The following is a 26,872-nucleotide window of genomic DNA, read 5'->3' as shown; positions in this document are numbered from 1 at the left end:
CAGTGCGCTCCCACACGGAGGGCCTCCTTAGGGTGCCGTCAGTCAAAGAGTGTCAATTGGCGGCCCCCAGGGGGAGGGCGTTCTCTGTGGGCATGCCAGACCTTTGGAACCGTTTACCGGTGGAGCTCCGGACGGCTCCCGACCTTCGCTCCTTCCGACGTGACCTAAAAACATATTTATTTGAACAAGCCGGCCTGGTCTGATGGGTTTAGGGGTATTTTAACGCTATTGTATTAATTTATTGAATTGGGCTGTTGTATTTAATATTTTTTAATTTTTATATATTGTATTTTATTGTATTGCCCTGTACACCGCCCTGAGTCCTTCGGGAGAAGGGCGGTATAAAAATTAAATTAAATTAAAAATTAAATTAAATATTTAAATGAGAGCATATGATTTTTCAAGGAAACTGGCAGACTCACAAATCTTCATTGTAGAATAATTTATATGGTAATCTGATCACATAAGTATGCTCATCTTCCTCATCTTCCCCCTTATTGCTAATATTTTAAAACATTTCATTTGCATATTTTTTTACAATAGGAATTGTAAGTTACAGGCACTTTATGTAGATAAAGGTCCATGTAGCTATTCATGTTTAAAAAGATCATCTAAGCATGATCTCTGTTCTTTAAAAAGAAAAACATGTAACATCATGTATGAAGGAAATTGGGCATGTTCATTTTATTGTTGGCTAGTTTTAGTTGACCATATCTGTTGTAAAGATGAGTCAGATTTTGGAATACCTTTTCAGATATTGGGTTACCCTTAACTGGCCAAATAAAAAAGCACATAAATTGTTTGCATATGTCCTAATACGGTGACATACTCTGTGCTTTTATTTCTAGGTAAAACACCTTCAGGTCTTCTAGAAAGATATTATCTAGGAATCTTAGAAAGTAAAGAATTATATTTCTTTTTTTAGGATTAAAAATATTTTAATTCAAATATTAAGCAAATATTTATTAAGTAGGATTAAAAGGGAAAACAGAAACTTCCCCAAATCTAACCAAACCTTCATGGTTTACAAAGGTATTACTACCTTAAGAAGAAATATAATAAGAAAGCAATATATATTCCTAAGTGAGAGGTTCTTGACCGCTGAGCCACCATGCCACCCTTATAAAACAGGATACATAACTTTTAATAATTACCTTTACAATATTTGTTTGTTAAGGTAAAATACAAATTCAAATAAATCAAGACATGCAATTGAGTTTAAAAATAAATAAATCTGACATCCTAACTACAGGTGGTCCCTGACTTACAACCATTTGTTTACAGACCATTTGAAGTTACAATGGCAATGAAAAAGGGACTTATGACCAGTTCTCACACTCATAACTATTGCAGCATCCTCATATGCATGGCAACCAGTGTGTATTTACAATGGTTACAGCAATCTGGGATCGTGTGATTGTTATTTGCAACCTTCCTACCAACTTCTGATAAGCAAAATCAATGGGGGAAGTTGGATTCACTTAATGAACACACGATTCATTTGAAAACTGCAGTGATTTGCTTAACAACCATGGCAAAAAAAGATTGTGAAATTGTATGCAACCCACTTAACAGCATGACAATGGAAATCTGTCCCCAACTTGTGTTTGTAAGTCAAGGTCTACCTGTATATATATTTGCTGCTATTGCCTAAAATGCATTTCAATAATGAATAAAAATAATAGTAATAAAAAATGATGGTCTGCTGAGTTTGAGAATACAAATGCCATATAATAATGTGTACAATTTTATCACTTTGTTTGGAAAAGGAACAGAACAAGTAGTCTAAATGCAACAGTCATACAATGTGTCATTCCAGTCTCTATGTTTGAAATTGATTTGATTTTAAAAGGCAACAAGATGACATGTTGAGAAGTGTTCAAGTCACTTTTGACAAAATGATCCCTTGGACATTACCAATAGATTGAAGAACTGTTGCTGACAACTGAGTCAATGTAACTTGCAAGATAAGAATAGATTGCAGGTTATTTGATTTTTAAGACTAGTCATATATAACTTACAGAAATCTCATGAAGACTAGAATTGCCAAAGAATGTCAGCCAAAGGAAAAATGTGGGCTGAATATAAAAATTTATCTATGTAGAATAAATGAGAAGCAGGTCTCCCAAAATTTCTGAACTTTTTTTTCCTGTGCAGGAAGTTTTGCTTTTATATCAAAATATTATTTTGGTTGACATTCATATTCTTCTAGCCTTCAAAGAATAGCTATAATCTTGCTAAATTACTCTCTCACACTCTATTTCTTTCTGTCTTATAAGGCTAATGGTATTCCTTAGGGCAGTTTGACCATCCATTGCTTTCAGTGAATGGTGTATAAATCAACATTTCAAGGTGAACTTCGCAAAAAATACCTGAGAAAAATTCAGGAACTTTAAAGAGATTTTTTTTATCCCATTTATATCCCGCCCTTCTCCGAAGACTCAGGACGGCTTACAATCTAAAGCACAAATCAATGTGCTTAGCAATAGCCTTCATTCTATGTATATGCCTGCTTATTAGGGCTTTCGCCCCCCCCCCCAAGCGGCATTATTACAAAGTCAGCTTATTGCCCCCAACTATCTGGGTCCTCATAGTGAAATTTCTCATGGACAACGAATCATATCCTTGCAAGAAACAATAAAGAAGTGTATGTCTATAGGCCTTTCTTTAGACCATGGAATATTTTTGTACTCTTAGACTACAGATAATGTATTTTCTCTGCACGTGTAATAAGGGATAGTGAGATGGGTGGCATATAAATTTAATAAATAAATGAACAAATAAATAAATGTAGGAGATGAACAGACTGGGCCCAAGGGCAGGGTCAAATGCATCATCAGTTTGAAGCCTCTACACTCTGACAAAGAACCTAAATCCAGCCACTTCTTTGAAGTCTTTTGTCTGCTGCCAATTTCTTTTGACCATTGCATGAGATCAGATTCTTTCCTTCAACGAAGAAACTTTTGCAGACTTCAAGGAATGAGTGTGTAATAAATATATGACTGAAATCCTTTATACGTTAAGACATAATCATCACACACTCAGTGTAAGAAACATCAGTTTCGAAAGCTTCAACAGATGACTATATTTTTTTTAAAAAAATCTGTTTTCGAAGCAGTGACTGGAAGAATGGTGGACACGCCTTGATTAAATACACTGAAGCAGATATTAGATAGCCATTTGTCTAGATAGTTTGATTTGGATTCCCGTACTGATCAAAATGTTGGATTTTATAGTCTCAGTGAGCCTTCTTACTCTGGCATTCAATGAGTCTGTCCTCCAATTGCTGAAGTTTTAATAATGAAAAATCAGGTCCCTTGAATTTTGAGAATACTGAATAGCATAGAGGTCGACACAGTCAATCTCAGATGTGATGTGTAAAAAGCATGGATCTGCTATTATATGAAAACATACCTATAATTGATGAAGGTAGTCTAATGCAGTATTGCAAAATAATACAATATTACTCGTACAACAAATCAATTATGTAAGAGTTGGAACACGTGGGCCGGTATGCTCATAGTAACAAAAATGACAATAAAGGTTCTTATCTAACATCTCTCACTCACAAACAGACACACAAATGTGCAAACAGAACTAGCTTATATCTGATTGTTGCAGGACAGAGCAGTTGCACAATGACCTTTCATCCATTGTTACTCATCATCACTGATCCATTTAACATCCACTTGACTATAAAATTTAAACAAATGTACATTGGTATTCTTTTTGTATATGCTTCATTATATAATTGACATATTTTTTGACTCAAGATCTCATCTTTTTTCTTGAAAACATTCTCAGTTTTTAGTATTTGATGTCCTCATTGACCCTTAGTAATTTAGAACCTATGCAAGTCTCAAATTGCCTCATAATTAAATCCCTAGATCTTAAATTCTAACACTCTTTATTGATACTGTTTAATGTGTAGTCTCCAGCAATCATCTCTATCAATTCACTAGTCTGTACTACTCAGCTGAGGAAAAATACCTGACGTCTGATATATTTTCCTTTTAAAAAACTTTCTTTGTTGCTAAACTGACTGCTGTAAAACACACTTTAACAGTTCCTTTGCTCTATATATTTATAAATTTCCTGTAGGATACTCATAAATTGCTTTCACAAGCCACAGTCTAACTTTATATGGGGTAACATAAAGTAAGTAATTTTATTTCCACTTGCACTTGTGTAGAATGCAATAGGTTGAGTGCAATAGAATAAAATAAGCCCCTAAATCTCACACCGCACACAGTTATTTCCATTATTCATCATATCAGCTGAGGATCCTTTATTAGCTCTTTAACACTTGGCTTGAATGAGACTAGAAGATGGTTAAATACTGTTTGGCCCCTCCAATTCTATTAGGGACTGGTCAGGTGGTATATAAACTGTGCACCCACTTCTCGCTCTTTATCAAGATCCAGCTTTCATAACTTATTACCATTTTGAAAAACCAGAATTGTAACATCTTAGTTTTACTTTTATAGGAATACCTATACCCTTATGAACTTCTGTAAGTTTGTTGGAAAGCCTGAACTTTCACTGTTAGTAGCACTGATCTAAACAAGAAGGGTTACATACAGCCCTCTTATATGTTATCTACGTGTGTTTCTCCTCTTTTTATATTTAAAGTCCTTAAAAAGCTGAATGCACACTAGTGGGTAGCTATATTTGTGACCATCTACCTTGGTATGAAAAAAGGGCGTGTGTTGGCTGTTGTCCCCTGGGAATGCCAAAAGGTATAATCCTAAAGATGAGCCTTCTCACTTATGGTTCCATTCTTTCTAGAATGCCTTATATTTTCAGAGACAAAAATGGCCCCTATGCCTGTCAAAATTGAAAAATGTCACTGGAAGCAATAGTGACAAGTGCACCACTTGAAGACCTGGGGGAAAAAAAGGATAGACAGATTACAATGAAGAAAATCTATGTGGTAACTAAAAATCAATAATGACTTGTGGAAGGAAGGAAGGAAGGAAGGAAGGAAGGAAGGAAGGAAGGAAGGAAGGAAGGAAGGAAGGAAGGAAGGAAGGAAGGAAGGAAGGAAGGAAGATTGGGTGAAAAAATATTTAGAGTTACTCTAATATAATGGTTTTAAACTAGAAGCTGGGAAACTGAATTCTAATCCTTTCTTAGACATAGAAGCTCACTTAGTGACTTTGGGACAATCAGTCTTTCTCAGCCTTCACTGGTGGTTGTTGTTGTTATTGTTGGAGGAAGAGGAAGAGGAGACTGTGTTGTGTTGTTCAAAATAAAAGTAGTAAATAAATCTAGCAAATAAGGGTGTGACAAGCATTCTGGGTCTGCATGGAACAGGTGGTCTTGGGTGGTTCACTGCTGAACCAAAGCAAATATCTTTGCATTCTGGATTCATGCAAAGGAACTGTTTTATTTCGTGTTTCAAGAAAAACAATGCTACACTATTTTGTTGCAGGCAGAAGTAGTTTGGGCAGGTGAAGTAAAACCCAACTCACTGTAATCAAGACTACTCAGGGGAAAGGAGAGAATTTAAGGTACCAAGTAGATTGGTGAAGTGTGAACTGGTGGAAAAATAACATGTTAGGAAATCAGCAAATGACAGCAGATAATAGGTAGGAAGGAAAGAAGCACTGGGAAGTTTAGAAAGACAGGAAGACCAGGAGGATATACCATCCTGGGGACATTGACATCAGCTGAGGAAAGAAGTAAAGGCATAAAAAACCTCAGGAGTGAGAGAGGTTGGTAGAATATGCCATTCTGGGAGATGCTGAGGAAAGAAAGATACCCTGAGGGTAATGAACATTGGGGTTCACCCTATTCATTATGCTTTGTTTTGTGGTCCTGACAAATTGTAGACGATAAAGAATGATTTGATGGAAACTCACAAACATTATAGAACATGTTCCACCCTCATGACAAAATTTCTATTATGGCACACAACTACATTAAAGCAACTGTTTCTTCCTATAGTTTCTGGAAACAATAAGCTGTAACCAGATATCCAAAATGTCAGTAGTTAAGCTACTCAACTGAACTTTTTAAGCACTTTCTATGGTTAAAAAAGAAAATTATGACATTCCAGGCCACAAATTATTCAATAGGTTAAATAATGGGTCAGAGGTTAAAGGTTAAAAAAAATGTCCCTTCCCTTTTCATGTCTTAAGGTGTGAACAAATGTCAGGGAATAGCAGAAAATGGACAAATGTTTGTCACCAACCTTTCACTTTCCACACCCCGATCCCACATCTGTGCCAACTATTATCTTAAATTACTGAGCAAAATAAATAAACAATAGTCCCATTAGATTAAATCTACAAGCTTTTACTGGAATAAGCTATCAATTAGTAAACCAGAGTTTTAATTTTAAAGCTAAGATAGCCCAGAACATCTTCCTACTAGGAGGTATAAGATTATATAACTAACTAGTAGAAATGATGCATTTGGCTGACTTGCCAGCTTGATTACCAAGGAAGGTTTTGTAATTAATTGTTTAATTCTGTACTTGAAGTCTTGGCTTGATCCCATGCACTTAGTGAGCCTCACTCCATCACAAGCTCTAGGATTTGCAGTCATGTGGTTTTAGACAATCTTTCTTATTTCTGCTTTGTAGTTTTTATAAAAAAGGCACTTCAAAGCCTGAGTAAAAGCGAAGTCTTCCTCCTTCTTCCCACTGCTCATTAGAAAGTTTTGCATTGATTAGAGCATCTTGTTTGCTGAGAGAGAAGGTGAGAGAGAGAGATTGCCATACATTCTGCCAGTACCTGAGTCACTGGGAGGAACTGAACTACAGTCATAAAGAGCAGTTTGAAAGTGCCTTGTTGCTTTTTGTCTTGGCACTTTCCTGTTTTATCAGACTGCTAAAGGCATGGCCAGTACTGGTATGGGATTTATTCTGCATGTGAAAGACATCAATGCCTTCATCTCAGGAGCTGATAGAGTAACACACTAATGTTAGTGGGCACTCAGCAGTCCTCTATATGGCCAATTACCATAATGAAAAGCAGTTAGGACAGCTCTCTGGAACACAGACCCAAATCCCAAAAGCTACTGTGAGACATTGAAAATACACCATTCATGGCAACTATCTTTAATGTCCCTGCCTTCATGTGATGTACTTTGCAGTTTTAGTGAAACTTAGAGGTCTGGAAAGGAAGAAGGGATAACCTGTACCCTTAAGGAATGAATAGGGAGAAACCAATGGAGAGACACAGTTTGTTTTGGTGAGTGGTGGCCCTCTTTAGCTCCCTCTGGGGTAATTTTGTACCTATGTATTTGGGAGCAGGTCCAATTATTGACAGTAGTTTTATTTTCTGCTAAGTAAAAACATAGGATCACAAGGTCAACAGTTTATCAATCTTTTCAGTATTACATTTTATTTGGAATTGCTCACAAGGTGCATGAACTACAGCCTCCAATATCTGAGGTTCATTTGTTCTGCTTGATGGCTGAGCAGCTCAATGGCACTTTGCAAACTCTGTTTACAGTATGTTTATTTTTATAGGGCTCTCCTGGCAACGCTTGCCAAAGTAGATTTGAAAAATGAAAACACTACTTTGCTTAGTATTTAACTGTGTTCAATACAGCACAGTTCATGGATCTATCAAGTGCCCAGAATAGAAGAGAGAAAATTATGCATTTCAATTTGCAGTAGAACAACTACAAGAGAAAACACTTATCAGTATAAAGCATACATTTTTGCAACCAACGTCTTAATTTCTTTTTTAATAACCAATTGTTTAATACAAGAAAAAAAGAAATACATTATCCAGAATGCACTAAAAATAAACCATAAAAACTATTTAAATATTGCTCCACCATTAAAAATAATACTTTTTTAAAAACTGGATCACCTGATTCAGTTGCAACAAAAATTGGCTGCAGTCATGATTTAATTGTAGGGTGAGTGACTGACTGATGAGAACAAATAAGTTTGAAATGATCATATCTGTCTCCCTTTATTTTTTGTTAGCAAGCCAAAAAAATTTACATAGATATATATATATATGTAGGTCTTGGTGTATTCGGGTCTTTTCCCGTGTACTTGTGTGTGTACTTGTGTACTTGTGTACTTGTACTTGTGTGTGATCAAAGTTTATTGAACTTGGCATTCAAAATTAAGAACTGCGGTGTTGGAACAAGAAAACTATCTTAGCTGAAACAAAATCAAAACTTCAAAAAGTAAAATATAAATGTACGTATTCATATTGATGAGATATTAATGGTCTTAGGAAAATAATACCATTTTTCAATGTCTGATGAAGATAAGAACTGCATCGAAATGGTTTTCTGGTTTAAGTCCCATGACTGGAGATGATTGGAAATATTCTTTATTGGATTCATTTCTATCCAGGGATTTACACATGGAAAGATATGTGGAAATCTAGTAGTGTTCTTGGCCAAATTTCTTCTGAAATTTATCACACATTTTAATTGTTTATGTGACCAAAGGTGAAATTTAGTTAATTTAATTGTCACTTAAGTATCATTAATTTTGATCAAATTAATTTATTTATTTTTAACTTTAGCTTTGTTTCTTTTTTGTTCAAAATTTATTTTATTTATTAACTTTTGTGCCTCCCATGTTCCCTATAAGGTGATTTTGGGCCATCTATCCACATTATCTATTTAACCTCATTGATTGATTGATTGATTGATTGATTGATTGATTGATTGATTGAAAGAGAGGGACACAGACACAGAGAGATGATAGATGATAGATAATATTCTAATGCAATACATACAGATACAATATCTATCTACAAATTTAAGTAATAAAAATGAAATAAAATTAGTGTCAAGAGTGTAATTTTGGCAGCTACATTCCTCTTTGTTTTCATCTTGCCATTAAAATAAGGGGGGATGCTTTCAAATGAGTTAGGTAGAGAAATGAAACCTCTTCAGTTCTTTGGAAGTTGGCTGAGAGGAAAACATTTGCTCTCTGGAAAATGTTCAAGGACATTCTAGCAGGTATGAAGAAGATGGCTTCTTCTAAATAAATAAGGTAAAGGTAAAGGTTCCCCCGCACATGCGTGCTAGTCGTTTCCGACTCTAGGGGCCGGTGCTCATCTCCGTTTCAAAGCCGAAGAGCCAGCGCTTGTCCGAGGACGTCTCCGTGGTCATGTGGCCGGCATGACTGGACGCCAAAGGCCCGCGGAACGCTGTTACCTTCCCACCGTAGTGGTCCCTATTTTTCTACTTGCATTTTTACGTGCTTTCGAACTGCTAGGTTGGCAGAAGCTGGGACGAGTAACAGGCGCTCACTCTGTTACGCGGCACTCGGGATTCGACCCGCCAAACTGCCGACCTTCTGATCGACAAGCTCAGCGTCCTAACCCACTGAGCCACCGCGTCCCTATTCTAAATAAATACCCAGCTACAATATGCATAGCTGTCCAGACTCAGCCAAATACTTCAGTAAACTAAGGAGTCTTCACTGATTGGTTAAAAAGTGCAATGCATATTTTAAAAGTGTATTTTCTATTATTACATGTTTTTATTTACTGATGGAGAAGTATCCATTCTGGTCATTTTTTTCTAGTTGTGAATACAATCAAAACACTTTGAAACAGGAAGTGACATGGTATAAAGCTATGTTCTGATACTAATAGATATCAGGCAAATAAGCTAACAGTAAACAATAGCCTGCTTAAGGAATCACCAAGAGCATTTTACCAATGCTGACAGACCAAACCATTTTCATATAAAACAGGGGTCTTCAAACTTGGCCCTTTTATGACTTGTGGACTTCAACTCCTAGAATTCTTCAGCCAGGCATGCTGGCTGAGGAATTCTGGGAGTTGAAGTACACAAGTCATACAAGGGCCAAGTTTGAAGACCCCTGATATAAACAGAGAGCAAATCCCACTCATTATAGCACTGATGATGTTACCTAGCTGGGTAATGAAACATCTGCAAGAAAAATACCATATGCAGAGAGCATTAAAAACCCTACATACAGTGGTGGGATTCAAATATGTGAACAACCAGTTCTCTGTGTGGATGCCACTTCCGGAAGTCCATTCTGGGCCTGGGCAACAAAAAATTAGCTACCAGTTCTGCCAAAGTGGTGCGAACCAGCTGAATCTCACCACTGTCTACATATGTATCTATATCTCTGCTGTTTGGGGAGTACTGGAGACCACCTTTCTCCAATTATTTCTACTTATCAGATCTCTCAGGATGGACATGCTCTGGATAGTGTCTTCTAGCAGGAGTCAGGAAATGAATCTTTTCTGAAAATCATGCCACCTAAAATTGGGTTGGTCCTACATAGCTGCCCGGATTCAACCAAACACTTAGGAGACTTCTTATGAGCTGGCTGTTTTGTATGGAGGTCGAAAGAATTAGTTAAGCCTATATTTGTTGGTTGTATGGGTTTCCTTGTAGCAATTTTAGCTGTTAGCATTCTTTATTTATTTGTTAGTTTCCCCCCCCCAAGCCTATTCCCTGCATTCGTGGGGGTGTACATCTTGTACATATAGAAACAATTGCTTTCAGCTGTACCTGTAATGTGATAGCCAACGTTTGATTATCACTTGTACTGTTGCCTTGCCAGGTTTCCACTGAACTCCTGGTGGTTTACTGAAGCCTTAGTGAGCTACAATATGTTCCTTGTTGGCTGTATATGGCTTGAAGGGATGCACAAAATGCAAGTTAGTACTAATGCCAAACATCCAGTTATAAGAAGATTTTGAGCCATGGGGAGCTTTTTTAATTGGACTCTGAATCACCTACGTAACTTAAAGAAATAACATTTCTCCTTTGCAAACTTCAAAGGCATTTCTTTCCCACTTCAGTATTAGAAGAAAACAAACTGTCCATGATCATTTATGAGAGTGTTTTTTTTTCCCTTTTACCTCCTCTCTCTGCTTTTCTTTCAAAATGTCACTTGCATGTGACAGTCCTGAAAGCCAAATCCCTGTTTATAAAGAGATCTCATACAGGGTAGGCATCTGTCATGATACACACAATTTTGACATGATTGGTGGGAAATGTAAAACTGACGCTCGTGTCTTGTCTACTGCATCACTGCCATCCTAAAACCCCAAACCATCTTTTTGAAAAAAACTGGGAAGATGCTGCCAAAGTATTAGAGAGGATAAAGACCAAAACAACACAGAGAGCATCTGAATTACAGTTTTAAAAGCAAATTGTAGCCAGGGGCACAATGAAAACAAAATCAAACCTTTCATTTTAAAGAGTAACTATTGAGCATATGATTAAGGATGAGCCTTAATATAGTTATACATAACTATAAATTTTACTATGTCTCTTCTTTTCTTTGCATTAAGGTACAATTCAGTTCACTACAGTTAGCAACTGGAAAAAGAAGAAAAAAGAGAAAACAAAGGCAGGTTTTGTCCAATTTCTTCCTACATTCTATCTGGAGTCTAACAGGTAATTCTTACCTTGCAAACCTAGAAAGATTAGTGCAATAGAGGGTTCTCTAATTAAATGTGAATATGAATGTATCCTACAACTGGAAAATTAAAGATACCTGCTTGACATTTGATTGGAATAGGAATACTTATTTCTGATTATTTTAATACTTTCATGTTGTAAGCTGCCCAGAGTCGCTTCGAAATAAGATGGGTGGCAAATCAATCAAATAATAGTCTGTTCATCATAGTGCAAGAGTGATTTGTGGAAAAAATGTGCAGAAATTCACGTGATTTGTGATATGGAGATAACAATGATGATCCTAATTTATAAGATTTTGCCATGTATGGTCAGATGTCAAGCATATATAATACATTTTATCAAAGTCTCTCTCTCTCTCTCTCTCTCTCTCTCTCTCTCTCTCTCTCTCTCTCTCTCTCTCTCTCTCTCTCTCTCTCTCTCTCTCTCTCTCTCTCTCTCTCTCTCTCTCTCTCCCTTCCTCCCTCCCTCCCTCCCTCCCTCCCTCACATTATTTCCTTTTGGACTAAGCAAAATTATATAGATTTCTGACATTAACTAAAAATAATAGTGTAAGTGTAAAGTAAGAAAAACACACAAATAGAACTAAGTCTAGTTTACAGTACTGTTCACTATAATTCTCCATAGTGTTCTAATCTTGCATACCCTCCTTGTTTCTACCACATATATAGATCAAATCAAACATTGCTATTTCTCTTTTAAATGCTAAAAAGTATATAATTGGATCTTGAATTAAAACAAGTATGTTCTGTTACCCAACTTCTATAAATGGAAACCAATTAGCTTATATAAATCTGATACGTGAAAACATCTACCTGGTATAAAAAAAATCAGTCTTTTCATTCTCCCTTTGATTTTAGGTATATTATGATGGATAATATAAAAGGTGTGACTGTGTATGATGTACCAGAATTAAGTTACATTTGTGAGCTTGCCTTGCAACAGAGGAACAGGTGGCTAACAGCATGGACATTATTCAGTAAAGATTGTACCAATTTATTGGTTTATGAAGAATCAACCAATTTAGAAATATAAAGATTTCAAGGGAATTAAAGGCTAATAGTTCTGCCATATGGGTACATTGCTGATAGAAGTGTGAATTTTAGACCAATTTTTACATGAGCATATATCCATATAAAGATGAAACATGCATACTTTACATAAAAACTGAATGTCCCCTTAAAGGCTGCATTATATTACTGGGGCAAAAGTAAGAAACATTAGAAAACAAATCAAATGTCAGATTAATTATATTGTTAATGATCTTAGAATGCCAGTTGGTAATTTGGAGTAAAATGTGTCTGGCATTGAAATTAATTGGGTATAAATTAATAACTCAAAACTTAATTCAGATCAAATTTCTAGTTGATCTGATTAAAGAGATTGATTAACTATTCTTTGTAAAACTTTAAATTACAGTTTCAGGGATATTTTGGAGTTGACATGGCTTCTGAATGACTGTGTGACCTTCAGCCCCCCACCCCTCTTTTAGAAGATGGATTTGGTCACAGCAATATTTGCCTTGGTCACTTCTCATTAAAATTACTATATCATTCTACTCTAAAACTGTGGAAGTTCAGGACCTGCAAAACAGTTTCTTTGGGGTCAGCAACAAGGGCATAATGTTTTTCTTCTAGATTGCTAATCTAAATAAGAGATGAGCAACCTTCACACAAGACTGTATACTGATTAAATCTAATTTGGAAACTCTGTAATTGTTCAATGCAAAACTTGTAAAAACAACCTACTCCTTTTAACAATTCACTCTCTGTAATTCTAGTTCTTTGAAGCTATTTCCTAATACCTGATAAATCTTCACAGAGGAGGAACACAATACCTTTATTATTGTTCTGATGGTAAGAGCAGAAATGATACAGCATTTCAGTTTGCAGGACATTCTTTGTTTATCTGATTTAAATATCCTGATTCAAACTTCCCCACTGTGATATCTGTGGAATTCAGTCCATACCAAACAATGCAGCATTCCCAGCTTGAAAAGAATAATAATAATAATAATAATAATAATAATAATAATAATAATAATAATAATAATAATAATAATAATAATAATAATAATAATAATAAGTTGGAAGGGACCTTGGAGGTCATCTAGTCCAACCCCCTGCTCAGGCAGGAAACCCTATACCATTTCAGGCAAATGGCTGTCCAGTCTCTTCTTAAAAACTCCAGTGTTGGAGCATTCACCACTTCTGGAGGCAGGTTGTTCCACTGGTTAATTGTTCTAACTGTCAGGAAGTTTCTCCTTAGTTCTAGGTTGCTTCTCTCCTTGACTAGTTTCCATCCGTTGCTTCTTGTCCTGCTTTCAGGTGCTTTGGAGAATAGCTTGACTCCCTCTTCTTTGTGGCAGCCCCTGAGATATTGGAACACTGCTATCATGTCACCCCTCACTCCTCTCTTCGTTAAACTACACATACCCAATTCCAGCAACCGCTCCCTATATGTTTTAGTCTCCAGTCCCCTAATCATCTTTGTTGCTCTTCTCTGTACCCTTTCTAAAGTCTCAACATCTTTTTTACATCGTGGTGACCAAAACTGGATGCAGTATTCCAGGTGTGGCCTTACCAAAGCATTGTAAAGTGGTATTAGTACTTCACTTGATCTTGATTCTATCCCTCTGTTAATGCAGCCTAGCACTGTGTTGGCTTTTTTGGCAGCTGCAGCACACTGCTGGCTCATATTTAAGTGATTGTCCACTAGGACTCCGAGATCCCTCTCACAGTTACTACTATTGAGAAAGGTACCACCTATACTATACCTGTGCATTTGATTTTTCCTGCCTAAATGTAGAACCTTACTTTTTTCACCATTGAATTTCATTTTGTTAGATAGCGCCCTGTGTTCGAGTCTGTCCAGATCCTCCTGTATCTTAAGCCTATCTTCTGGAGTATTGGCTATTCCTGCCAGCTTGGTGTCATCTGCAAATTTGATGAGTTCCCCATCTATCCCCTCATCCAAATCGTTAATGAAGATATTGAAGAGCACTGGGCCCAGAACAGAGCCCTGGGGCACCCCACTACACACTTCCTTCCATGTAGATGCAGTTCCATTGAGGACCACACGCTGAGTACGGCCTGTCAGCCAGCTACAAATCCATCTGGTGGTGATGCTATCTAACCCACATTTTTCTATCTTATCAAGTAATAGGTTGTGATCTACTTTATCAAATGCCTTACTGAAGTCCAAGTAAATTATATCTGCAGCATTCCTCTGGTCCACTAATTTTGTCACTTGGTCAAAGAATGTAATAAGATTTGTCTGGCATGATCTGTTTTTGACAAACCCATGTTGACTTTTAGTTAATCTACTTAACCTTTGAAAACCCATTTCAAAGGTAGGTAAACTATAGTGTACATTTATTTTTAAGCTTTGAAAAAGGAATGAACATAGATTGAATATTGTAATCCCAGAAATTTAAATAGTTTCGAGTCAGAATAGTTTCACAGAATCATAGAATTATAGTGTTGGAAGACACTAGAAAAAAATATTTAGTCCAATTGTCCACAATGTTTAGGAATATATCCAGAATTTCTGCTTCTAGTTTCTGTGGGCATTCTCAATGGAACCCTTCTATGGACTTGAACACTTATAGCAGAGCCCTCTTTTTAATCTTTTTAATCTTCATTTTTTGAGACGGAACATCCCACCTTCATTCCTTGTCCACACAGATCATGTCCTCGAGTTCCCTTTGTTATTTTTTGTCATGATCTTAAACATGTCAATCTCCTTATATATTTAAATTCCAGATATAAATCATAATCTACAATTAATAATAACCTGTTTTCAAGTAAAAACTTAATTTAATATAAAATGTATTTATTTCTCTAACATCTTAATTTATAAGGGTCATGCATTGACCCTTTATCTAAGATGTTCCAGTGAAAGTTGACTTTTCAAATTTACATGGGAAAATATCTGATGAAAAGCTATGGAGTATAAAGAGGGTACCCACAGGTCATGGAATATATTATTATTGTGGAAAAGTATGAATATTTATGATTTTATGGGGAAAGAAGCAGCTAGTTTTAGATCCAACAGAATATATAATTGTTCTGGTATATACACTGAGAAAATAAGTACATTGCTATTGACATTTTTAAAAGTTAACACTTAGAACATAGAACACAGAACCTTGGAGGTCTTCTAGTCCAGCCCCCTATTCAAGCAGGAGAATCTATACCATTTTAGACAAAGGGCTGCCCAGCCTCTTCTTGAAAGTCTCCAATGATAGGGCACCCACAACTTTTGAAGGCAAGCCATTCCACTGATTGATTGTTCTCACTGTTAGGAAATGTCTCCTTACTTCTAGGTTGCTTCTATGCTTGATTAGTTTCTATTCCTTGGTTCTTATCTTGACACTTGGCAGCAGAACGTTTACTTCTGTTGTTTGAATAACTGATGCCCTTGTCACCAGTTCCCTCTTTAGCTTCAAGAGAGGTGTGTTGTAACACAACACTGGAGAAGAAAGACATTATATATCCATGCAGTTGCACTTTAAATAAGGGCAAGTTTGAATTCCTTATATACCTAATTTAGTTGATATTCACATATAGTGAATGCCCTTGGGAGAATGACATCTCAATGGCAATCTCTGCTAAGATTTTTTCTTTAAAAAAAAAAACTTCTTGTAATCCACTAATTTGGACTTTTTCACAGCATGAATAACAGTCATGGGCCAAATTCTCTGGCATTCAACATTCTCAGCTCAAAACCCCACCACAAACCATGTAAAGTTAAATAAACAACAAAAAAATTATGTAGTGGAAATAAAAAAGGTAAAGGTAAAGGTTCCCCAGCACATGCATGCTAGTCGTTTCCGACTCTAGGGGCCGGTGCTCATCTCCGTTTCAAAGCCGAAGAGCCAGCGCTTGTCCGAGGACGTCTCCGTGGTCATGTGGCCTGTATGACTAGACGCCAAAGGCGCACGGAACGCTCTACTAATGATGTTAGTAGAAGCCATATGAATACACTAACTTTCAATAGGATAAAGAAAAGGTCTTCAGTAGTTTTTGCAAAGAATTCCCAAGCATTACTACTGAAAAAAGTGAATGGAGATTATGTCTCCTTTTTTTGCCAAGAATGTTATTTTTATTTCAAATGATACCTATTTTGACAACTGATGTACCATTTAAACAGTGGCAGAAAAATACATCTAAGTTAGTCTGACAAGGGGGTGGGGGAAGCAAGAGCTAAATATAAAATACTTCAAGTTGCAAAGAAAGAAGAGGATCAGGACTGCCTGACTTGATACTATATTTTGTAATCTGCTGCTCAGTTGGAATGAAAGAGTGGATTTTGCTGAGAACTAAAAGAATTTTAAAATTGGAAGAACAAATAAGAGATTTGGATGGCCTCATTTTCAATGGTATGATAAAGTTAAGGTTTATTAGAAATGACATATTGAAGACCAACGTGGTGGTCTAGTGGTGAAGACACTTGCCTCCCACTGGGAAGGTTGAGAGTTTAATCCTAGGTAGCAGCAGATATTTCTCTCCTAGGGCACAAAAAAAAAATATCTGCTGTGAACTCCATGTGGTGTCAGGAAGGGCATCCAGACAGCAAATGCTCAGCTCCATCCAATCGACCTGCCTCTACCCTGAATTAAGAGATTACAGGGTCATAAAAAGGGTGTTTTTATTAAAAATGACATATTGAAAATATGGAATAGATATAAACACAGACTGTGCCCAAAAATGCCTTTATGGATTTAGCTCAAGAAAGATTTTACCGGAAATATACAGTAAAGAAAAATGGTTAGTTTATCAAGAGTTCTTAGAACTGAAACATGGAGAATATAAGATGAAATCAGAGAGCAACTGGTTGCAGAGGAACTTAGTTGTCAAGGATTTATGTTTGCACAGTTAAGAGAAAGATTTAAGATAAGTAATACGAAATTTGGAACTGACCAGCAGGAGACAGAATTTTAAGTTGAACTATGTACAAATGAACAGTGTTCAATTACTTACATGTATTAATTTCTAACTGAAATTTGAAATGGAAAAACAAGTAAAAGTGTTTGATAAAATGGGCTAAGAACTTTGGACATAACATGTTGGAACAGTGGGAATAGATCTGGTCAAAAGGATTGACATTTACATTATGGTATAATGTAAAAATATATAAAATGATGTATCATTGATGTATGACTCAAAAAAAGTCTAGAGGTACATTAAATTTACAATGGAAATGCGGACAGCATGAAGAATAATTTGATCATGTATGGTAGACTGATAAAGAAGCAAGAAATGTTTAGGTTCACATACCTATAATTATATAAAGTATTTTAAACTATTTGACTGAAACCAAAACTTTTCTTGCTGAGATTAATAGACAGTCAGTTATAAAAGACCCATTCAAGATTATTTTCGTGTATGCTGCAGAACTATTATATGAATAAAAATAGAGAGAGTAGTTGCTATATGGTGAGATACATATTTTCCCTGTTAAAGGTCAAAACACATGGACACTGATTCTAGCAAATATGTAGAAACATACCTATACTACAAAGACAAAATTTATTTAAATTTCTGGTTTATATTGCCTTCATTTAAATCAGTACATAATTCTACTCTAGATAATAGGTGAGAACAAGGTGGATTAGGTTCAAATCACCACTTGAAGCTCACTTCATAAATAAAGTAACCTAATAAAACTCACCATTGAAATATCTAGATATTCACAGTATTTTACTTTATTTTTATTCCAAACATACAATACTTTTTTCCCCTTAAAATGGCTTTGACAAACTGATTCCACAGCAGCATTCTTTGTCAGACAGTTAGATAGATACATACACATATTCATGCTCACTAATTCCTTTAAAGTATTTATCTTTTGAGAATAGTATTTCTTCTCTGCTCAGCTCACTATTAAGAAGAAAGGATTTTCTAACAGTAGGTTGAATCCAACAAGCAAATTTCCCCTGTGGTTCAAGCCATGTAATTTTCTTAATTTCCAGCTGCTGCCCAAATGTTACAGAGAGGTGCATCAGCAGAAAAGCCATTTCTGCTGATCTGAATTCAATAGTATCTGATCTTGTCATAGCATAAGACAAATCACTAAACCAAATAAGGTTGGTGTTGTATTTTTGGAAATATAGACCCACTTTTGAGTATATTCCCAAGTTTAACTGGCTTTTCATCATAGTGGATAACAGAAATGATCTCCCGAATCTTGGGTTTAAAACTGAAGAAATAATTCCCTGTTTCAATTCTGTATTCCATTGTACAGCTTCCTGAACCATAAAATACAAATATCATTCTTTATCTTCTACACAGAGAGATTATAGTTAGAGAGAGGGAAAAATTAAGTCATGGTTTGTTTATAAACTTTCCACATAGTATTTGCATGGAAAGTGAACATTTGACATACTGATTCAGCAACATGCATCTTTCTAGTCTAATCTGTTGAAGCATGAAACCTTTCTGAAAAATGTCATTTTCTTTTCCTGCAGCCAGAAGAGGTGCCCTGTTCCTAGCAGTATTGTTTGTTTATGGGGGGGGGATCTGAAACTATTGTATTAATGTATTAATTGTATTAATCTGAAACTATTGTATATAAATACATGATGTATCTTAGCTTTCTAGTCCCTATTTATTTCTTTTATTAAAATGCCATTCTCCCTTGGAACAATATCTCTGGGAATACCATGATCTGATTTAGTATTTTGGGATAATTGTTTAAAGTTAATATTGACCACATCTTCTCCAAACACAGCCCAAGAATGATCCTATAACAGGGCATATTCCTATGGCAATTTGAAGAAGAAATATGTGTGCTATGATTGTCTAATAGTTTGGTGTACTAATTAAGACACTTGGCTAGAAATCAGGAAACTATGAATTATTGTTCTGCCTTTGGTGACTTTCCTATCAGCCCTAGAATTGTTCACAATTCCTGGAGATATTGCCAAGAAAACCAAAATCATTGTCTACAAAAAAGGTATGTACATCATGTATTTTCATCAGAATAATTTGTTGCCCATGGTAGGTGGATCATGCTTTCCTCCTAATAATTTCTCTGGGAATTATAACATATCAGAATTTGATACTGTGTCCATAGTATTTCACTTCAGAAATTTAGCCAAAATACTACTCTCTGAAGTAGTGTAAAGCATTTTGTTAAAGAAAAAAACAATCCTTCCCTCCCTAACAAAATCATTCTTTCCCCAAAAGCTATTGACTAATCTTCTAGCCACTTGCAAAGAACTAATAGTGGGAAAAATAGAAATTCCAGCTCTAATTAACACATGCTATTTAAAAATATTCTTGTTACTATTAATTTCTCAGTAATAAAAGCAAAGTGTAAATTAAAATACTATACTGAAAATATTTTTTCTTTCACTATATATATCCCACCCAGAGGTTGGGTTAGAATTGGGGTATAATTAATGGCATTAAAATCCAGTTGCAAAAGGTCTCAGTCTATAACACGTTAGCTGCAGTTGTTAAAAGCAAAGCAAAGCGCTTCCGGTGGCTGTGCGGCGCCGGAGACAGCCTTCCCGGGCTGCCCGCGGCTCAGCTGAGTAATTTTCACCCGAAACAGCGCCGATCAGCTGTTCGGGTGAATTTGAAGCCCCCTCCTCGGGAGAAGAGGAGGGGGTGAGGCCCCAGGTAGGGGTCGAGTTCTCCGGGGCCGCCTGAGCTTGTAGCTTGGGCGGCTGAAGGATTGAACTCCCCCGTAGCCTGGGTCGCTCCCAGCTGGTCAGCGTCTCTGCTCCGGATTTCTTGGAGCAGAGCCAGGCGTTTGCGACCACCCCTGCCTGAAGGAAGGACTATGGAATAAAAGGAGCAGGCAGAGCGGTACAAGAGGAAAAGGTGAAGAGGATTATTATATTTTACTCTCGAGCTTGATGGACTTTTTAAACTTAAAGTGAAAGTGCGTCACAAGTGAAAGTAAAAGATGGCGGCTAAACCTCCCCCAAAAACTCTTCGGAGTGGTGGAACTTCTCCGGTGCAACAATCATCATTGCAGGCGTTGCATCCTCCTGATGTATTGACACCGAAGCATTTACAAGATGCTCTTGAAAAACATGCCCAGGTAATTTTGGAATCAATGGGTGATAAATTTGCACAGATGGAGGAGAAATTGGAGAAATTGGAGGAGAGAATGGAAGAGAGGATGGAACAGAAGTTCAGTGTGATGAAGGTAGACATTTTGTCTTCAGTGCATAAAGTGGCTGAATGTGTGGAAGATTTGGATGAAAAAGTGGAAGATTTGACTCAAAAGAATGCCATATTAGAAGCAAAAGTATTGGAGAATGAAGATTTAAGAGACAAAATGGACAGAGAATTGAGTCTTGCTCAATATTACCAGATGCAGTTTGCTGTTAGAATCAGAGGCTTAAAAGAGAATATTAAGGAAGATTTAAAGCAGCTGATTTCTGAGGCTCTGGAAGTGGTATTGAATCAGCCAGCATCTGAAATAAAGGGAGGCATGGATAAAGTGTTTCGTGTGAATTCATGGATTGCTAGACAGAGAAAGCTGCCTAGAGATGTGGTGGTTTATTTTGCAAAGAGGGAAATTAGAGATGAAGTTATACAAGCTGCCTATGATTCTAAAGTTGTGATTGCTGATCAAGAAGTTTTGGTTCTAAAAGAAATCCCTCCAAAGATTTTAAGGAGGAGGAAGGATTTTACATTTCTTGTGCAAGAGCTCAAGCAACAAGATATAATGTTCAGATGGGAGATTCCAGTTGGGTTGATGGTGATGCATGAAGGTAAAAGGTACCGTCTGGTTACTGTGATGCAGGCGCGTGATTTTTACAATAACGTTTTAAAAGCAACCTCATTATCACTTCTGGAAGCTGCAAAGGGATCTGGAGAAGGAGAACATCAAAAGGCTGAAGATGGACAGACAGAGGAGAACGGTGCTGGAGGAGATCAAGCTACAACTTCTTTGGATGATCCTAGAGAGCAGAGGGTGACGCGTGCTGCTTTAAAACGATCAAAAAAAACAAAAGAACAAGATCAGCAGAAGTCTATGGAACTTCCACAATGTACTTACAGCCAAGCAGTGGGAGGAGCACGGCCTAAAGAAGATAGTCCTATCAAAGCAGTGCTCCAAGAGCTTTGGGATGATATGCATGGCAACTAAATTTTTAACTTGGAACGTTAATGGACTAAATTCACCACAGAAGAGGAAGAAAGTTTTTCAATATTTAAAACAATTCAAGATAGATGTTATATGTTTGCAAGAAACGCATATTAGGGTTGTGGATCAAAAGTATTTATCGAACTCAAGGCTGGGTACGCAATTTGTTGCTTCTGCAATGAATAAGAAAAATGGAGTGGTTGTTTATGTTAAAAGTGCTTTAACAGCAGACTTAATTGAAGCAGATAAGCATGGAAGATACGTTATGATAGAGCTGCTGCTAGAAGGTAAAAAGACGCTTTTAGTTGGATTATATGCTCCTAATCAACAACAAGCTGACTTTTTTAGTTTACTTCATACAAAGCTTACCCAGTTGGATTATAAATCTTTTATTTTTATGGGGGATTGGAATGGTGTTTTGGATGTACAGATGGACAAGGCTGGAGCTTTTAAGCGCGTCCCAAGTCATGCTAGACTGCCTAAATCCTTTTTTTAAATGAAGGATGACTTGGAACTGCGAGATATTTGGCGCGAGAGACATTTGCAGGAAAAGGATTATACTTTTTTTTCTGACAGACATCAATCTTTTTCTAGGATTGATTTTATTTTGTTGACTAATGATTTTTTTTAAGGACTAAGAAGGTGAAGATTTGTGCAAGAACTATTTCTGATCACAGCCCAGTTTGGCTAGAGATTGACAAGGAGAATAGAGATAGGCGCTCGTGGCGCGTAAATGAGAATTTGTTTAGAAATCAGAGAAATGTGGAAGAATGCAAACAGTGGTGAAGGATTTTTTTGAAATTAATATGAATAAGGGCACCTCTATGGACATGGTTTGGGATGCTAGTAAGGCCTATATGAGAGGGGTGTTGATATATATGAATAATAAACATAGACGTGCTGTGGAAGCTAGGAGGAAAGAACTGGAGAATGAAATAAAGGAAAAAGAAAAGGCTTTGATTTTGAATTCAGAGGATGTGAAGATTAAGGAGGCTATTAAACTGTTAAGAGGACAATTTGATAAATTAATGGCTGACCAAGTGGCAACCAATTTGCGGTTTGCCAGGCATAATACCTTTTGCAACGCCAACAAACCAGGTAGATGGTTAGCTTATAGATTGAGGAAAAAGCAAAGGGCTTCTAATATAGACAAAATTGAGCATAAAGGAAGGGTTGTGTTTCAACAGGACCTTATTAAGGATGCTTTTGTGGATTTTTATTCTAAATTATATGCTAAGGAGAAGATTAATGAAAAAGACATTGATATATATTTGGAGAATGCTAGCATCCCGGTTCTTACGCAAGTACAAAAAGAGGGGATTAATCAATTAATTACAGAAGAAGAAATTTTTACAGCAATTAAGGAATTGAAGATGGATAAAGCACCAGGTACGGATGGTTTACGGATGGTTTGTCTGCGGCTTATTATAAAAATTTACAATTAGAGATGATGAAACCGTTAAAGGAACTGTTCCAGACAATCCAGAGGGGGGGAAAGGTGCCACCGTCTTGGAGAACAGCTTTTATTTCTTTGATTCCGAAGGAAGACCAAGATGCTACTCAAGTTAAAAATTATAGACCGATATCGCTTTTAAATACAGATTACAAGATATTTGCTAAGGTGTTGGCTAATAGACTGATGAGGGTTCTGCAACAGGTGATTCATGGGGACCAAACGGGGTTTATTAGTGGTAGGCAAATGAAAAATAATGTGAGGCATATAGTTGATGTGTTAGAGTTTTTGGAAAGGAACAACCAGATCCCTGCGGCGCTAATCTTTCTAGATGCTGAAAAAGCTTTTGATCAATTGAATTGGCAATTTTTGTTGAAAGTTTTAGACAAAATGGATTTTGGGGAAATTTTTTTACAACCGATTAGGGCATTATATCAAAAACAAGCTGCCCGAATTATAGTTAATAATAGTCTGACAGAAGCATGTAATATTGAGAAGGGCACAAGGCAAGGGTGTCCGTTATCGCCCTTGTTATTTGTATTAACATTAGAGATATTATTGGTTAAAATACGGAATTCGGAAAAAATTAAGGGTATACAAATTAGAGATCAGGATTATAGATTGAGAGCATTCGCAGATGATCTGGTTGTTACAGTGACCCAGCCAGAGAACTCTGTTGTGGACCTGATGGAGATAATAACACAATACGGGAAGGTTTCTGGATTTAAAGTTAATATACAGAAAACCAAAATTCTGGCAAAAAATATGACAGTTTCGCAAAAGGCTCTCTTAGAAGGATTAACTGGATTTGAGATTGTTAAAAGGGTAAAATATTTGGGGGTGCTTTTGTCACCCTCTAATACAAAGTTATATAAAAATAATTATGAAAAACTATGGGGGAAAATTCAAAAAGAATTGGAGAGTTGGGAAAAATTGCAATTGTCCTTGTTGGGACGGATCGCAGCAGTGAAAATGAACGTCCTGCCTAAATTTCTATTTTTATTTCAAATGATACCGATTCTTAAGAAAGATTCTAATTTGGAGGAATGGCAGCGAGGTATCAATAAATTTGTTTGGGCAGGGAAAAGGCCACGAGTTAAACTTAAGATTATGCAGGATACTCGTGAGAGAGGTGGTCTTAAAATGCCCAATCTTAAACTATATTATGAAGCTGCTGCATTAATAGGAATAAGTGATTGGATTAATTTGACACAAGAGAGATTATTAAATCTTGAGGGCCACGATTTGTTGTTTGGCTGGCATGCATATTTGTTGTATGACAAGAAGGTAGACAATGTGTTTAGAGTGCATATTCTAAGACAGGCATTGTTGAGAGTTTGGAAGAAGTATAGACATAAGCTAGATTGTAAAATACCACTGTGGGCAATTCCGAAACACGCAATAGAAAATATACATGCTGGTTTCAAACATGATGTGACTACGTACAAGGAGATTCTGAGCTTGGAAAGAAATGTCTGGAGTTTGAAATCATATAGCCTCTTGCGAGAAGAGAAGGTTGTTCAAAATTGGTTTCAATATACTCAGCTACGGGCCAGGTGGAAAGAAGACCAGAAAATTGGTTTTACAATGACTGATGAAAATTTGATAAAACAAATTAGAAATCAGGGTCCCGCACATATCAAACGGATATATCTTGCATTGATAGAAATTGACTCAGAAACAGAGCTTGTTAAAGATTGTATGATTAAATGGGCCCAAAATATTCAAGAAGTTGTTACAATGGATACGTGGGAAAGGATTTGGGTGAGGAACGTAAAATTTACACAAGCTCAAAATCTAAGAGAGAATTTTTACAAAATGTTTTATAGATGGCATCTAGATCCTAAAAAGCTTGCAAGTATGTATCCAAATTATCAGCCTAAATGTTGGAGGTGCGGTGACGAAGACGCAACATATTTTCACATATGGTGGACTTGTAAAAAGGTTAAGGCTTTTTGGATAAAAGTCTGGTGGAACATGCAGAAGATTTTTAAACAGAGGATAAAGTTTTGTCCGCAACTTTTTTTGTTGGGAATAATTACAGATGCTACAGTTGTGGACACTAAGTTGATGTTGAATTTAATTACGGCAGCAAGACTCTTAATAGGTCAGTATTGGAAGAAGGAGGAACTGCCGACTATAGGAGAATGGACTTTAAAGGTTTCTGACCTGGCAGAGATGGCAAAGATATCGGCCTATTTGAAAGATCATTCGCAAGAACGCTATATTATGGAGTGGAGAAAATGGATTGAGTATATCCAGAACAAATATGGGACTAAAAAGTTTCATGTAGCATTTGAATAAGTCTTCCCTTCTTTTCTCTTTTTTTTCTCTTTTTTATATATTTTATATTAATAGTGTTTGTAGTTATCCTATATGAGCTAGAGAGTGATAGATTTTAGAGTTTACGGTTGTTAGCATATGGTTGTTTATGATTCTTTTTTTTTTGTTTTTTATACCTTGTACTTAGCTCTGGGAAGTCGGGGGGGGAGGGGGAGGGGTAAGGAGGGAGGGATAGGGGAGGGGGAGGGGGGTTTGTTAAAGATAAAATGTATGATAAAACTTTTCAATAAAAAAAAAGCAAAGCAAAGCAAAACGTAAGAACCAAGATCCTCCAAGATCTACTATAAAGCAGACATTAAAAAAATGTTAATGGAGGCAACACCAAGCAGATTACGAAGGCATTAGGGACTGTGATGGAAATTGGAATGAATCTGTATGCCAGGTATAAAAAAATAAGAGTTAAAATTTGCTTCCTGAATTCTATAACTAGAGGTCTATAGAATCACAGGAAAATGGGAACTTTGGTAGAGCTCCGAACAAGAAATAACCACTTATGGTAGACAAGGATGAGTCAAAAGAATAAATAACAGGGCAGAAAATGAAATTTAGTTGATAGGAGACATATGAAAATGAGTGAACTGTGAATTCAGAAACAAGAAGCATGAAGAGAAGGAAGAAAGATAATCTAAGACAGACAGTCTAAAAAGATAAGAAATCAGACTGGAGATTCTTTTCTGGTTCTCAAACTAGATGGAAAGAAAGGTAACCTGTGAGGAGGGCAAAGAGGTGGACAGGAGAAAGTGTAATTTTCGTCCTGCCAGTTTCTTCTCAACAGGAGTTCCTTTTCATTAGGAAACATGGAGGAGCACACCCTGAGAAGACAAGGAGATAAGGAGGTTCAGTTGGCAACATCTTGGCCTACAGAGGAAAAAGAAGCTGGTACACTTTAGGAAGAAAAGCATCCTGTGACTCACCTGGGGGTAGGTTGAGACTTGAAAAACCAAAGGGATCAAATGTTCAGGATGTAAGAGGATCAACCCAGAAAACAAGGACAGGCAAAAAGGATAGAATCACCCAGTAAGGAAAAAAGACTTCTGCAAAACCGTCTGCTCCATATGGAGTATTTTACAAGGGGAGAGTTTAATTTGTTAAATATGTGTTATGCTGTTAATATGAGCTATTCTTTTAAGACTATTCAGTCTGCAGCAGGCGTATGCAAAGTAGAACATCACATTGATTTCAATAGTGCAGCATTGTTTCAGGTTGTTGTTTGCAGTGTTGGTTCTGTTTTCATAACTGAATTGTTGGTATTTATCTTTAATAGCAGCAAAGCCATTATTGCTCACTCTTGAAACATGCAATTTGATTGGTTTTTCCAGAAAGTGGAGAGGAAATTGATCCACTAGCTTCCTCACCACCACTGAATGTGACTTGGTGCCCCCTTAAAATAAATTGCAAAGGCGATCTGGGCAAAAGTTATAGACATTCCTGCTTGAGCATAGGGTTGGACTAGAAGACCTCCAAGGTCCCTTCCAGCTCTATTCTGATTGAAATCAGACTCTGTAAATCAGAAGAACCTCTAGATCAGTGTTTCTCAACTTCAGCAACTTTAAGAAATGTGCACTTCAA

This window comes from Vipera berus (genome assembly GCF_964194415.1).
Source record: "Vipera berus genome assembly, chromosome: 3".
NCBI classification, from domain to species: domain Eukaryota; kingdom Metazoa; phylum Chordata; class Lepidosauria; order Squamata; family Viperidae; genus Vipera; species Vipera berus.
Note: the sequence above shows the minus strand (reverse complement) of the source record.